Source organism: Diadema antillarum, unplaced genomic scaffold (genome assembly GCF_040938485.1).
Source record: "Diadema antillarum isolate AM-2024a unplaced genomic scaffold, OU_Dant_1.0 seq00000133_RagTag, whole genome shotgun sequence".
NCBI classification, from domain to species: Eukaryota; Metazoa; Echinodermata; class Echinoidea; order Diadematoida; family Diadematidae; genus Diadema; species Diadema antillarum.
Window position 1 is genome coordinate 951,315 of NW_027271210.1, and position 17,134 is coordinate 968,448.

The following is a 17,134-nucleotide window of genomic DNA, read 5'->3' on the forward strand; positions in this document are numbered from 1 at the left end:
TCCTAATACAAAATATCCGTCATAAGGCTTCATTGCATTTACTGGCCCTTGAGTGGCAACTAAAGCCCGCCGCACACTACACGATTTTGCCCCGATTCACCGGTCTTAACCCTTAAGACTAGAAGTGTGACGTCACAGTCTTGCCATTTTCTAGTCGTACGACTGGGTCTTAGCGCCAGTCGTAGAGATTTGACATGTTGAATTTCTACGACTGGTCGTAAGCTTTCAGCCATTCACAATGCAGTCAAATGCAAGCGCACGCAGTGCGCAATGCGCGCGCTTTACAGTCGGGTCGTATAGTGTGCGGAGTCCGGTCGTACGACTGGTCTTAAGACCCAGCTTGGCATAAGACTTTAAGACCAGTCTGATCGTGTAGTGTGCGGTGGCCTTAATGGAGATCAATAACATAATCAATAGCATGTATACTGAAGCAACTTCATGGGTGAAACAGAAGCTGGGTAAATTTGACTGAAAAGAGAGAAAGAAAGTATTACAGTAGTAATAATAGCTTTGTTTTCTTGGACGACAATTACAGTTTGTTTGTGTGGGGATTTTTTAATGGCATAACAGATTGGCAGAGTTTTTGTGCATTGCTTCATGTCATACTGGTTTTTAATGCCCGTTTTTATTCAATATCGATTCAGGTTTCTGGTATTTATGTCATCAGTTCGTATAACAATGGGCATACTAGCAATTATGTAAAAAAGAACAAATGTGAGGCACAAATAAGCAGTGAATGGAAAAATCGTCCAAAAAGTAAAATAGGATTAAAGATGTGTCTTCATAGAACGACTATTTATGTCTCTCCCTCCTTATAGCATGTAAATGTTTTTTTTTTTTTACAAAGGAATTAGATTTGATTATCCAGAACTTCCATTGGATTAAATTTGTCAAGCTCTAGTTGCTTGAAGAGATTAAAGCTCACACAGTCCAACTCTGGTAAATGTCAATACTTGTAACTTTCCGCTCATTCCGTTTCACTACGTCAAATATATTTCATGCAGTGTATATCTGTCTCTAGTCAACCCGCTAGAAATGTAAATGTGATGAGAGAAGGCTTTGGGGCTTTCTAGGTGGAAGATAATTTAACAAACGTAAACTAATTTTCCTCGAATGAAGATAATTTACTTGCAAGCAAGGGTTTGCTTGTATACTTTTTTCGTTCATTTGTTTGTTTGTTGTTGTTGTTGTTGTTTTTACATGCAGAGCCTAGCATAGCTGGCGTTATCCGCGGCTAATGCGTATCCAGTATTTGAGTTTAGGTGGTCAACTGAAGCTATGTTGCTTGCTTGCCAGAGTACTTGAATAACTTCATTCATGATTTGATTTATGAAGAAAATCCATCTTCAGTTCCTTATATTGGGGGGTAAAAGCAAAGCATTTAAACTCACCAAACTGTATACCACCACTTATTCAAGGCGTCTTTATTCGTAGTCCACATCTAAATCCCACTGTCCCCTCGTTTGAAATGAAACTATATGATTCTTTAAAAGCGGAATACATTGGTTATTGGCCAAAAAGCCTGCATCAATTTAAACCATTCCCGTTGATCTTTATACTTTTCGAAAATCATATCTATTTTCATTATTGTTTAGGTTGGCACTCTACGTATCGTTATGTTCATGCCTTAATGTAAATGAAATAGAACAAGCACTGTCGTGCAATTCTCTGTCACTTGAATAATGTCACGGTTCTATTTTACACTTTATAATGATATGCGCAAGATCGGCCAAGTGAACCATACTTCCTACTCTTAATTAGCCCCCCCCCCCCTCCCCCACACGCAGGCGAACAACCATAATCACAATTATGGGATGTGTTACCACAAAAGCCACGTAATGTCGCAAAAGTACTTTTAGGTTTATGGTGTATGAATTAGTCAGATTCTAAGCTTTTAAATTGATGTATAATTTGACCTACTTCATTCCAAATAGTAAAAAAAAAAGAAGAATGAAAAGTTAGAAAAATTTAAAAGTTTTTTGCATTGCAGAAGTCAACTTTATGCGCATTTTTGTACATTTTGTGATCTCCTAATGTATGCGGGTAAGTAAAGATGATGTACTATTTGCTTGTGCCATCAGATTCCCCATAGGGATTGGTTAGGAATTTGACCCCCTAAATTACGGATTTTTGGGATGGACGCCATCGAAACTACTCGCTATTACGGGCTTTTGGAAGGGAAGCCAGCAAAATTATCCCTTATCATGTGGGAAAAGAAGGGCGGCCCGGCATGGTTGCTTAGCAGCAAAACATACACAGTGAACAATGTTAAACACAATAGGGAGAAGTCAGGCAAACACCAAGAAGCCGCATTTCGGAGTTTTTCAGGTTTTTTAAATTAACCCTGTAATCGGGACACTATTTCGGGATTGTTGGGGAAAGCTTTGGAACCATCCTAATATAATTATATAAAAAAAGAAAACTCTATTTTATTTCTTTATCCCTTTTCAAGAAAAGTCGTTAACAGTTTAACGCACATAGGGTACAAATGAACACCTTTTTGTTTTGTTTATCATTGATGGTTTTTGATCATAAAATAATCGTTTCGTACAATACGTGTAATGATATATTGATTGTCGCGGTACCGCGTCGAGTCAAACTAACGGCTCGTTCGAATTTTTCAGAGCCCGCTCTGCTCTGGTACGACGCCATTATTGCATGATTACTAAGACATGAGAGCACTTTGGGGCGAGTAAGTCTCACAGTGTTAGTTATATGAAAGGTACTTTAACCTGAAACACAAACTAAGACAAGTAAACTCAGGGAAACTTTTGAGGTACCAAAACTTTATATTAACTAGTGTAAAAATTCGTATTTGTGATTCATGTAGTATTGATGGCATATGTTTTATTTGAATAAAATTGAAGCTGAAGTAGTAGTTGGAAAAAATATGAAAGTTATTCAAGTAGTGATGAACCTTATTGCCGTTGATATTATCGTCATGTTCTTGTTGATAAACCCGTCCACGTCAGTTTCAAGATTTACCGTGTGGATTTTACAATGAAGCACCGGTTGGATACTCGGTGCACGACGTCGTGGAGTGGGCTAAGACTCGGTGTAAGATGATATGTTTATTTTCCTGCACGTCAGTATGAAGTGTAATACACAGAATACAGGATTTCTCAGAGTTCATGTTCCAATACCTATATCATATCCGCAGAACATTTTTTTTTTTAGTCGTGAATAACGGGTCAAAACCCGGACTGTAAAAGTTAATAAAAAAAGATAATATCAAGCAAAAGTTTGCAGTCGTTTATGGTCTTTCAGGTAATGGTTAATCAAACCAAGGTATCTGGAAGTTTGATTTTATGTCCAATAAAAGAAGTAAATTAAGAGGTTTGTTATATTAAATCATTTTCTTTCTTTTTTCTGTTCCTTCGTCTATTTTGGCGTGATAATTATATGACATGCTTGAATTTCAGTTCATCTGAACATGGTCATCATGAGCTACACACACATCACTGTACTAATCATTATAGAACCACTGACAACTATTTTAGTAACCATGGTAAGGAAGGTTGGGGTTAAATTGGGTGAACTTCATGTAATGTGTCATTAGGTTTTATTTATCTATTCAAGATTACCATATCATTATCTCGAATTATGATGCATCATGCCAATTAATGAATCCAGTTTGTATTGTCTCCTTTTAGAGAAAATACGTAACAGTTCATAATATGCGGATTCACCAAATGCAAAAAAAAAAAATTGATGTAAAAAACACATCACATCGTTAATTCAACAATAAACCAGTTCATAACTTTCCTAACTACATATCCAAGTTCTCTTGAACCTCACTGATGTTTTTTTTTTGTTTTGTTTTGTTTATTTAACGTGTTTGGGGCAACACTTTTGTTACTAAGCCAATTTAGATAATGGGAAATGATATATTTAGTAGTACGTTGAACGTCAAGGCCCATGAGTTCGACACTCATTACACCACGGGGATTAATGTACACAGTGTTGGTCTCGTGGCCCCCTTTTAGCCTAGCGTCGGACTCATAAGCTTTCTTTGCCTAGTGCCGAACTCATTGGCTTTACGACTCGTGGCTGTATTACTCAGGAACCTTTTTTTTTCAATGTCGAACTCATGGTCAGTATGACTCGTATAAAGGTGTAGGTCTCGGGGGATGAACCCATATAAATGAGGTAGGACTTATATCAATGTTTACAGATTCCACTCATTCGTGTGGACACAGGAATCCTAATGCATTTGACATGTTTGATTCATTTCAATACAAATCAAAAGCAGTGATAGGTTGCCATATACTTTGTCTTTTTGCAGGACTCTAATTATTTATCCATTTTTCTTATAAAGTCCCCACTTTTTCTGAACCCCCTTTCCCTCTGCTGTTATTTTTGTTCTCTTTTTATAGGTTTATTTTCTTCGTGGATAAGTCACATGTGTTCATTGTGAAAATAATGACAACGATCAAGCACGTTGGGTTGCCATTTATCATATAATGGTAATAGATTCCAGGTTGTTTGTCATACACACAACAATAGGATATCACACATAACATACACAAGCAAGAAATAAAGAAATGCTGCAAGCATAGACAACGTTATATTTTCCATAATTATATCTATTTCCATATTAGTTAATTTAACGATTTTTTTCCCGTCTTCTCATAAATTGACAATAAACAAAATCGCTCTTCCTGTACTTGTGTACGTTTTTTCAATTATCATTTTTAGGCGATTCAAGATTGATTTTCTTTTTCACCAGTATGCCACATTGTACAAATGACGACGATATATAGCATGTGACTTCCATACACACACAATGGGCTATACCATGAAACAGATCTATGAATAAATAAAGCAAAGGAAACTTCCTACTGTAATTGGGTTTTGAAATGTTCTAGGTAATTCATATTCTTTCTTGGAATAAAATCTCACTTCTTACACGCTACATGGACATGTATGTTTTCTTCATACCCAGATAATTATGATGATGTCACAGTGATCTTGATACACATGATAGATATCACATATTAGGACGTTCGGAAGGGCAGGCCTACAACAGGAAAAGAGGAAATCACCAAAGCATCCTCACAGGAAGAAAAGTCATGCCAAGTAGAATAGGGCACACTCTGTTTAAAGTGCGAAATGCACATTTCCTAATGATTCCAAAGAATGTAAAACATTAGGAGTGTTCCAGCAATTTACAAAATGCAATCCGATGGACTGAACTAAGCATTTACGGATGGATAGCCAACCACTTGATAACCGGTCCCGTCGACTACTCGGTACAATCATGGATACGATGTACGTAATAGCTAACCTCACCGTAGACGGCGCTATATGAAAAAAGCACCCGCGAGGTGTGGTGTGAATGGTCCCCTAGGCTGGCTGTCAGCAGCGGCCTGGGGGTTGTCAGAGCCTAATATCCAGTCGTCAGTGATCCTGTGTTCAGTATGGCCTCTCCTGTGACGAATAAGGTCTTCACGTCATAAATTCAAGAACTTATCTTTATAGATAATGTGCATCAAATTGTGTTATTCATTTGATATTAATTTTCTGCACCCTCTGAGATCCACCCCTCAAAAAAAAAATCTTTTTTTTTTTGTCTTTCGCGATGACATCAAAAGGAAACTCAACTGAAATTAAGCATAACACTAAAAATGGATGCACCTTCCCAAAACAAGATGCGCCAGCTTACACCAGCAAGACAGATTTTACACCATACCATTTCACGTACTCTCAATACCGGAACACTTTCCCCATGATAGCAATGACTAATTGAAACGTTAAGATGTAATATTCTACTTAATCAACTCTACATAGTTTCCTTTGTATTATAACCATTCTAGTGTACATTACTGAAGAGGGTGGCTAAAGTGTCCGCTGTGATTTAAGTTGAATCATTGATATTCTAGGGAGCATACTATACATGTACTGTCAAAGTGAAACTTTCAAGGAATCAACTCTTCGCTCTGGGCAGGTTTCAGCGAACCTCTCGTGTTTATAATTTCACGTGTGAGAGTGTTCTCATATATAAAGAGTTTGACAGATTTTGCGTACTTTCGTGTCAGTTCATAGAAGGCGAAATAGCGAAGAATATAGCGATAAATAATCCACGTTTACAGAATACCCACAGTTAAAAGTGGGAAAACCCATCGTTATTAATAAACTAGGTCGCTGTGAAAAGGTCAGAGTAGAAAGTGACTTCCGCCAAACCTGTGTGCACCACCCCAATGTATTGTGAGTGCTTCGTAATGCATTTCGTTCCCTGCTTGACTAATTTTCGATTTCCGATAGAATTCGGGCGCTAGTGGATAACATTCAATCTGATTTTCATTTACACGAACAAGTGGTGATATTTTTCAGGGAAATACACGTCGGAGTCAGACATAAATCAGCAGCTCAGAGAACCCGGAAGTAAAGGAGACTTTGTAAGTATAAGAAATGTTCAGTATTCATACGCTAATGTTAGGAGCTGTGCCTTCGATTTTTTTTTTACTATAACTTTGGTTAATATTTTGTTTGCATGAGTTTTACTGATCACCCTCATGAAAATATTTATGAAAACATTGCGTGAAAATTCATGTCAACAACCATTACGCATGGATCGACTTTATTTCATCATTTTATCTCATGTTATTCTATTCGATGTTATCTTATTTTATTTTATGTTATCTTATTTTATAGCATTTCATCTTATCTTATCTTATCTTATCTTATCTTATCTTATCTTATCTTATCTTATCTTATCTTATCTTATCTTATCTTGTCTTGTCTTAGCTTATTTTATTTAATTTAATTCCACTTTTTTCATTTGATATTCAAGTTCACGCTGAAATACAATTTGTTGTCCAGCTCAGATTAAATTGCTGTGGCTAAGAACCTGAATGTCCATTTGCAAAATTTGTTATAGGATTTCGTAAAGTCTAGTTGTAATTGATTATGTGATATCCTAGGCTCATTATACATCGGAAACGTTCAGTAGAACACTTTATTTTGATACACAGTGCCAATGGTTGGTTACTTGATGTTTTTACGAAATAAAACAGTGTTTTAGGTCACTTCAGTACTCAAACAAGATTATAGGTATTACTTTGATGAGCAGAAGGGATATGTAAAGTATCAAGGTAGAAATGGTCTTGCCTTCTTCAAGACAGTTATAGTGTAATTCTACAGTATTTATTTCTACAAGTGTTATTGCCTGAACATGATTGTAATCGTTTTGTATCAAATTGATTTTGTTGAAAGACGTGTTTTGTCATGGAAAGGAGCATCGGGCCTGAATGTTTATTTTGATTTAAGATCGGCGCATATTGGCAGTATTTTTGTTTTAAGATTTTACAACGATAAGTACTGATAGCATAGGAACAAATGAAAAAAAGTAATGTGAGACACAAAAAAAAAGTTGTTAATTGGGAAATGTTCTAAGAAATAAAAAGGGATGTAAAAAGAATGTGATATATTCTTTCTTTATTCCTTATTCTTTTTGGGGGAGGAGGAAGAAGATGAAGTCGTTGAGGATTTAAACCTGAGGCAATGTACATCTTCAATTGCAGTGGACTATTTCGAACTGTGACAGACTTCTCCTGGCAGTATACGTCAAATATACGTTTCAAAATGGCTTTATTCAACATCCCTATGTCTTCCTATAAACTTATACTTTTCCTTTAGCTTTCGCTATTTAGTCATACCTTTAGAGCATTCCATACCCTGTAGTTAACCTGGCAGAGATGCTTGTATGAATGTGATATGGTAAAGAGGAAGTGTTAAATTGGGAGATATTTGAGAAAAAAAAAGACTTTCACTCGGAGCCCAGTTTAGTTGGACTTTTGTGTTCTGAAGCTTATATTGTAACTCATCTCGTTATTGACGCTGAGGTAGTAAACTGAAGCTAATGAAAGCAATGTTGTGGGGGTTTGCTCGTTACAATGGCTGTATGAAATGTACAAGCTCTTAATGAGAGAGTCGACTCCATACTGTAAGTATTCACATGACCTGTCATCTTACATTCATTTCTTTGTGGGGAAAGCACAATAACACTGAACCGAACAACCGTTATGTAAGTAGGCCTACTGCACGTTACCAGTCCTCTGAACTGTGTGGATTTTCATCAATTGTTTTCAGTAAACGTCTTTCATTTTTTCTTATTTTCATTTAAAGGGATCATATAGGTTTGGTTGACACCTAATTTCAGGTTTCTAACGTTTTTGTTGTTTGTTTTTTGGTGAGATGATGAGAAACCTCTTATAAAATATGAAAGAGCATGTAATTCCATGAAGAATTCAACGTTTATTCGATGAAAATTGGTTTTGAAATGGCTGAGATATCCAAAAATTAAAATGGTATACTCTGTACTATTTCTTAAGTGTTTTCTTGGTGTCTCGCAACAATTCAAAAGCCCAATTCTCATCTCCACCAATACTGTACCATCCCTTTAAAGGAAAAATATACACAAAATATTATATAGTGAATCGAGGGAAGGCGGCAATGTATCCTCTCTTTCTGCCTACCTGACTAATTTTCCAGACTTATTTGGGGTCCTAATTGTCAGTAGGTCTACGTTTAATCAAACTTTCGTTCTCATCATCCTTGAGACTAAATGGATAACTGCTGTGATCTTCTTTGGCAAAATTCACTTCGGAGCAAGACATGGATAAAGAGCAACATTGAACCCAGAAGTGAAGCACTTTGTTAGCATATTTCGGTTTCGGTGCATTTTTTTTTCATTAATTTGATTTTCTACATTAGATTTTTATCATGCATAGAAGCAAACAGTGCTAAAGTAATAACGAGGATAATGACAAATCCTCTTTATACGGAATGAATTTTGCATAATTTATCATTACGAAATGCACCTTGACGGTTACAGTTAGTTATTCCTAAAGTTCGTTTTTCCGAAGTTTCGTTATTATTAAATCCGAAAATGGGAAAAGAAAAGATGGACGGGAGATGGATTCCTCAATTAAGATTCCTTAATATGTTCCCTTTGTTTTTGTGGGGTTTTTTTGTTTGTTTATTTGTTTGTTTGTTTTTGTCTGTTTTCATTTTCGGAGTAACGAAACCTTATTTCATTTTTGTAGTAAAGAACATTGAACGGAAATTGATTGTTTCGGAATATCTTCGGAAAGGCAAACATCACCCCTTAAATCAGTCTACAATGTAACTCAATTAAGATATGAAATATTAAAGCTATGTGTTTGGAAATCTAAAAACTAAAAAAGATGAATACTTGTGGGGTATAGATTCTCCTAAAAAGTCCGCAAATAAACAAACACAAACACACACACATGCACTGCACCTACGTAAGTTCACAAAGACACCTACACACAACAGAGAGAAATGGAAGAGAGAAAGAGAGAGGGGAGGGAGTGTCCACCGACAGGACCGTTGTAAATGTCACATTGAACGTATTGACTAGAAATACCTTGTGATACTTTGCTGCTCAAAGAGTGATGCAAAGAAAAACCAACCACAGTGAATTGCAAAAGAGACCAAAATTGAACAGTTCGTAACCATGGATGGCAAGCATACATCTGCAATAAAGAAATACTTATATATCCGGATTATGACATGTCAACCATGTTATGATATGTACGTTTAGCTGTAATTTACTGAGCAGGATCACTACAGCTATTAGCGTTGACAACTCTTGTTTATCACACATCATAACTTGTCGTGTTCGTCACTTCGTAATATTTGTGACCGTGCATCACAAAACGAACAAAAAGTCGCACACACTGATTTTGCGTGAGGACTGAAAATAAGTGAAATGGGTCAACATAGCCGATCTTGACTTTTTCATATTTTCTAAAAGAGCAAGTCTTCTTTTACATTATGCTTAAACTTAGGATCTAAAACGGGCGGGAAAGTGTGTGTGTGTGTGTGTGTGTGTGTGTGTGGTTTTTTTTTTTTTTTTGCAGTTTATCTAGAACATTTTTGGTAGAAAGGTGTGATTAGGTGTGTCTTTAGAGTCCCTTTTTCATTTCTGAAAAACCTTGTACAGACTCTTCACTTTCAACTCTGATAACTTTTGAAAGGATGGTGCTACTGCTTTGAAAGTTGGCATTAGTTATGAACTAAATATCAATTTCAATTTAATCTGATGATTCCTTCATTGTTGTTACTCGGGTGGTTTACTTCCTGTTTTTTGTCCCATTCATTGCACAGCCAGCACGGTTTGGTAAAGATTACGCGCTTGAATAGACACTGTATTTCAGAGCTTCTTTTCTCAGTTCACACTTTTCCTCAGCTTGTGCGTTCTTTCCAATATTTAGATAAGTTAGGAGAGCCCATTTGCTTTGAGTTACACATCATTTTGAAGCTTAAAGTCTGCTCTTTCAGAATATGGTCTTAACTAAAAATTCATGTCTGGCGACTTTTTGTTTGTTTTGTGGTGCAGGGTCACATTTGATATTATCGTTGCTGCTATGTGTTTTTGTATCTATATTATAGGATTAATCATCATGGCAACAAGTCATCAGATCAGCAGCCAGAATCTGGAGTGTCCTGTCTGTCTGACACTCTTCAACCAACCTAAATCACTGTCTTGTTCTCACACCTTCTGCAAAGACTGCCTGCGGCAAATCTTTCAAACTCAGCCCGGCAAACAATTAACTATAACATGCCCCGTATGCAGAAAAGAAACGCCCCTGCCCAGTGGAGATGTTGGTAAGTTACAAACAATCGTACCACTGAGTTCTCTCGTGGACGAAGTGAAAACCAAAAATCCAACATGCACAGTTTGTGAGATGGACGAAAACCCGCCAGCTGTATCCTACTGTCAGGACTGTGGGAACTTTATGTGTGAAACGTGTGAGATAACCCACTTTGCATGGAAATCGTTCTCTACCCACTCAGTTGTGCCGATGAGCGAGGTGCTCTCTGGCAAAGTTCCGATTAAGAGGAGACGTAAGTGTAAGGAACACCCTAACGAGGATGAAGACTGTTTCTGCCCAGGATGTCGGGAGTACATCTGCTTCAAATGCGGTATGCTGGAGCACACGCATGAGGGACACGGGATGGTGAAGGCATCAAAACATGAGAAAGAGTTATTTGAAAATATCAAAAAATTACAAAAGAGAGCAAACGCGAAGAAAGTAATAATTGAAGAACATATTGGGTACATAGAGACACAACGCAATGAAGTATCAGACATGATGAGAAAGCTCAATGATGACGTAGACAAGACGTACGAGGATATCATGCAATTATTGTCAGCCAGAAGAGAGGCTCTTAAGTGTGAAGTTCGGCAATTGTCTGAAGTTTTTGAGAAGGAATTGCACGTCACGGCGGAAAGGAGTCATCAAACTCTAAATCACATAAACGCTGCGGAAGAGCTGGTAGCTAACGGTATGAACGTACCGTTGGAGAAAGATGCATTAATTACACACAAAACACTGTGCGAGAACCTGAAGAGCCTTCTTGAACAAAATTATCCTAACAACCAAGTACCCAGAAGTGTGAAAGAACGAGCTCAGAAGATTTCTTTCCGTAAACATGTGACTATCAATGAACCTTGTCTTGGGGAGCTTAAAGGTCATAAGTGGGATGTGAAAACACTCGTAGAGCTATTTCTCGACAGCGGTGTGTGGTGTATCACTCGTGCACCAGACAACAAGTTGGCGATGGCATCGAATCTTGCAATCCTTCTCTACTCCCAAGATGGTGAGTTACAGGACAGAGTACTGCAGGGTAATCATATAACTGCAGTTGCATTCCTGTCTGATGGTCGAAGTGTCGTAAAGGAATACAACAAGATTTCAGTGTGCACTCGACAGTGGGAGAAACTCGATGTTAAATTCAAGTCAAGTCAAGATATATGTGGATGGTCTTGTAGTCTTTCCACAGATGTACGTGATAATATCTACGTATTCAATAAGAATTCGGAAATCATCGAGGTATTTTCCTCACAGGGTGGTGAAGCAGTCAGGAATATAATATGTGATGGATTTTCACCTTTCAAATTATTCTCCTTTAAATCCACGAAAAACATGATACTGACAGACAGAGAAAAAGTCGTGAGCATTGATAGTAAAGGGAGAGAGGTAGGCCTACATACCTTGCAGAAGGAGAACAGATCGGCATTCCCAGCTGTTTGTCGAGATGATTCAGTCATTGTAGCCTGGGTGGATGAAGAGGAGAGCCTTCTCAGTATCGATCGATACACGAGTGATCTCGAGCACCTTCAGAATCTCATCAGTGATTTCAAAATGCATGAATCAGACGACTTCTACGGCCCACATGAGTATGAGAGTGGTGAGATAGCATTCTGCATTGATGATAAACTCTACATATTTCATACAACATAACGTGCACTACCATGACTACGATTACCGTTATTGGTTCAGGGGAATTAGCCGAAGAAGGGATTGTCGAACTGAACTCGCAATCAACGACCGTCGTGTATTTCTGCGTCATATATCGCCTTCATGTGCCTCACTGTAAACTGCATTACTCATTATCATGTTTTAATTGCTAAGATCTGTAGACAGTTTGAAGTGTAAAATAGTTGCTTAGCACTGGTTTACAATACCTATGCTGTCTTGATGCATTCACGTTTGGTGATTACCTCTATCCTTTGTTTAGTATACCACGACGTAAACCCTCAATCTACTGCCTGGGACATCGGGCATTATTATACGCAGGAGAAGGTGGGGTATATTGAATTACAACTGAAATAGCTTATTCTCTTAGGCATTATCAAACGAACAGTGAATAATTGGGAAACATCAGTGTAAATAATAATAATAATGTCTTTTACAGTATGAATTGGTTGAGTCGATTTCATCATAATTCTGAATATGATAATTGAGATGCAAATAAAGATATCATTTCTTGGGCACTTTATGGAAGAGTCATTTGGTATACAGGGAGCCGTCTAAACCCTTAACGAAATTATGGGTCTTCCGGTATCTAGTGAAAACGGCTTGATTATAATATCACTTTTGGGTCTTCACATATAGATACTAAAGTCCGTTACAGATCTTCAGCTGACAGGTACATATGATAAATACAGTGGTAACTAATGGTGATATCTTTATTAAATGATGATAGAACATGAGTTCAACAAACGTTAGTAGGTTTTACTTATATAAGCATGCAATTGAAGAAATATGTAGAGTGCCACAGCAGTAATAATCGCCTTACTTTCTTTCAAGACAATGACATTTCCCTTCGTGGATAACAGATAACCTGAACCTAATATTAAATTGCTTCATTTTATATTGATTTTTCGTTCGAGTTATGTTGTCAAAATAAGGTGTGTCACGTGTGACTTGGGGGGAGGGGTATGTATAGACCCGCAGTATTTCTGTCAGTTCGTTCCACACTGTCTGGGTATCCAGGCCATTAGATATCTGAATATAAGAACGACCCAAGTCCATGGACGACCATTTCGAGTAAACTTTAAAAAAAAAAATCATATCTTTTTTATTTGTCCAATAATATTCTATCTAACTGTGATGGGAAGGCAACATTATATATACAAATTAGAACATATAATATCATGACAAATACATTTGCAATTATTGTGGAGAGGCCATTTTGTGTGATGGACTTGGGTTGTTCTTTGAATCATATGGACTTGGGTCGTTCTTTGAATCATACACATGACATTCTGCTATAGAGATGAGAGAAGGATGAGAGAGGGCGCTATAATATGAATGTAAGAATGACCAAAGTCCTTCATTCTTATATTCATATAAGATTTAACTCATTCATTTCAGGCACTTCTGGGGGTAATGAGGATTTATCATTTATACACAAAATGAGTCCATGCATGAGCTACAATTTCCCATGTCAAACTGAATTTGGCCAAAAATTGGACTTGGGTCGTTCTTATATTCAGGTCTTCAATTGCAAGCAAATGTGAGACACAAACAATGAAAACGTCAATGAGGGAATGATCCAAAAGTCAAATTTGATCTTAGATGCGCTTTCATACACTGCAAAAAGTCCGGTGTTAAATAGTGAACACCGAGCTGGTGTTAAATTTTCGGTGCTCATTTATGGTGTTAAATTAACACCTCCGGGTGTCATTTCCTAATTTTAAACTGTTTTTTGAAGAGTTTCTTAGTAACTGCACTTCTTGTTGATTTTTAATTTAAACAAGACGATCAAGAATTTTACATTAAAATACTAGATTTTTGAAAAAATTGAAAATAAATTTACACCAAAGTAACACCAGCTGGTGTGGTCTCTTATTGAAGCTGGACGGGTGTTAAACCATTGATATTAACACCAACAAATATCAAATCAACACCATGTGGTGTCATTTTTGAATTAACACCAGTACAGTGTCAGAATAACACCAGGTACAGTGTCAAATTAACACCACGAAGTGTCAGGTGAACACTCTTCAACACCATCACAGTGCATTTTTAACACCTGTGGGTGTGGTCCTTTATTGAAGTTTGATCGGTGTTAGATTTAACACCCGTGGTGTTAAATCTAACACCGATGTTTTTACAGTGTAGAAAGAACATAATTCTTTGTCCTATATTATATGACAGAGAAGAATTAGAGTCATATTATTGTCAAGAACTTGAATAAAGTTTGCTAAGCTTTAATTGCAGCGACCCTGACAATCCGATTCAGGACTGCATTAGATCTATGTTTCAAATGACTCGCATCAACATGAAAACCAACAAATTATTCAAAATAGAGCCAAAATAGCGCCTTGAAATATGTCGTTTTCGTTGAACCAAGGTACTCGATTGTAACAATCTATATGATCGTTTGTCCTGAGATACTTCGGAAAAGAAGACATAAGTATGTACGGTCTACTCCAGTTATAACGAACACGGTTATAACGAAATTCCGGTAACAACGAAGTAAAAATTCAGACCGCACCGTCATATTCTTTATGTATTTATATTGTTTGTTTGTTCGGTTATAACGAAATTTCGATATAGAAGAAAACTGCCGGTCCCGGGGACTTCGCTATAACAGCAGTCCACTGTATCATGTTATGTCATCATACGCTATTCTTCACATTTCTAATGGAATTGCTTCCAGAATATGTTTTATTCCTACCTTTTTCAGAACCTAGAACGAATTGGTTTTGAGAAACGGTGTGAAGAAATTCATTTTGTGGAAGGTAAAAACAGAAATTGGGGTAAAATGACTCTCCTTTAGAGGCGCCCAAAGTTGGAGTCGGTTAGCTCATGATTTGAAAGGAAAGTTTTCTTGCCCTGCTTCAATCTAGCTCATATCTCAATACTTGATTGAGCAACTGCCTGGGATTTGTGTGTGTGTGTGTGTGTGTGTGTGTGTGTGTGTGTGTGTGAATCTTGTTCAGTGTTAGCTCAGTTTTTTTTCCTTTTTGGTTGTACTTTTTATTTGTTACTTAAGTTATGTCACTCACTCTATTATTGTATGCAGTTTGCATGTGTTATTGTTCTTTTATGCTGTTCACGGATTTGCAGAAGAGCGAATGATTGATATTGTCTGAAATGTATCTGACACTGTATACCTGCGTCAACACTTATAACTTTCCTCTGATCCACTATTACTATACGACATAAGTCCCACGCTTTAAGATCTTTTTTAGTCAATCTGGCAGAGATATGAACGTGGTGGAGAAAAAAACAGAATATCGTTGGAGATTAGAGATACTTTACATACAAGTAAGGGTTTGCTTTGACATATTTTTCTCAATAATCACCCTGTGTAACAAATGTTTGTAAGACCGCAACTGTTGATATATTATAAACCCAACTTAAACTTGGCCCTCGCACCCACAACCGCTATGGTGACCGTGCTTTTTCCGTTTGTGCCCCCCTTCTTTAGAACACTCTCCCTACTCACATTCAGACCTCCACCTCCGTTGACATCTTCAAAAAGAAACTTAAAACTCATTTGTTTTTAGAGCAGAGTTAATGATTATGTAGGCCCTGTATGCATTGTACATTTGTTATTCTAAGCTGATTTGTATGTATGTTTGTTTGGTTGTTTAGCATTGTAAAGCGCTTCGAAACGTGTTGTATTAAGCGCTAAATAAATATTTCATATTATTATTTTTATTATTATAAACGACAACGTCGGAAATAGGAAGCATTGAGAGTCGAACCTGTCATGTGGTTTACTGCTTTCCTGACACCGACATTGTCACCAGGCTATCCTTTGTCGCTTACAGTGACACGTGAACTTTGAACAATATGTCCAGGCTCCGGAATTCTGACATTCTTATGTGAAATAGTCAAAGGTGGAAAAGCGTTAAATATATATATATATATATATATATATATATATATATATATATATATATATATATATTCTCTTTGCACGTTCCCCGTATGATGATAGTTTGTGTTTTGATGCATGTTTGGTTCCCTGTAATTCTTTTTTTTTTTATTCATTCAATGTCATATGTAATGTAATTTGTTGTTTATCTGTTGTCATTATATGTTTGTGAATGTGTGACAAAGCCTATTTTCCAAGAAATGTTTTTCTACATAATTTGGGCAAATAAAGAAATGAAGTGAATTAAATGAAATGAAATGAAAACAATGGAGAAATTCATGCAGGGGGTGAACATAGGCTGTGAGAGATCTTTATCAACAATAACCCTTTGTACAAAATGTACGGCAATTCGTAAGATTGTAATTGCTAATTCACATATATAGGAGCAAACTAATTCCCCTTTTGAATCTTCTTTTGAAAACGAAATTTGTACAAATTTGGCAGGTATTATTGACATGTCTCTCTGAAAGTTCCCCAAAGCTCCCCAAGTTTGGTCTCTTTGTAATAGTCTGCAAAAATGTGTGGAAAGTGAACTTACGATAATTGCGTGGTTCCAAAACCCATTGTTTTCTTGTTTTTTTCTTTAAGTTTACATAATATTTGTACATGGATGACTGATGTGTCTTATATTCAAAGCAATTGCAACTGATGAAGTACAAACACTGTATATAAATCAATATTCTATTGTTAAGATATTAACACATGATAGCGACATTTAACGTGTCTTTGTTTTTTTAAATACAAATCTGTGTGAGATCCTGTAAAGGATCACTTATTTATCCAACTTATAAACTCAGCTTGGTGATACAATGTTATCCAATGCAATCCATCTTGTATCACACCCGCGAGTGTGTGTAGATAGTGGTGTTATAATAGCCTCCGTTGAAGCAATCTATTGATTTGCATAATCTCGGCGTTCAACAAG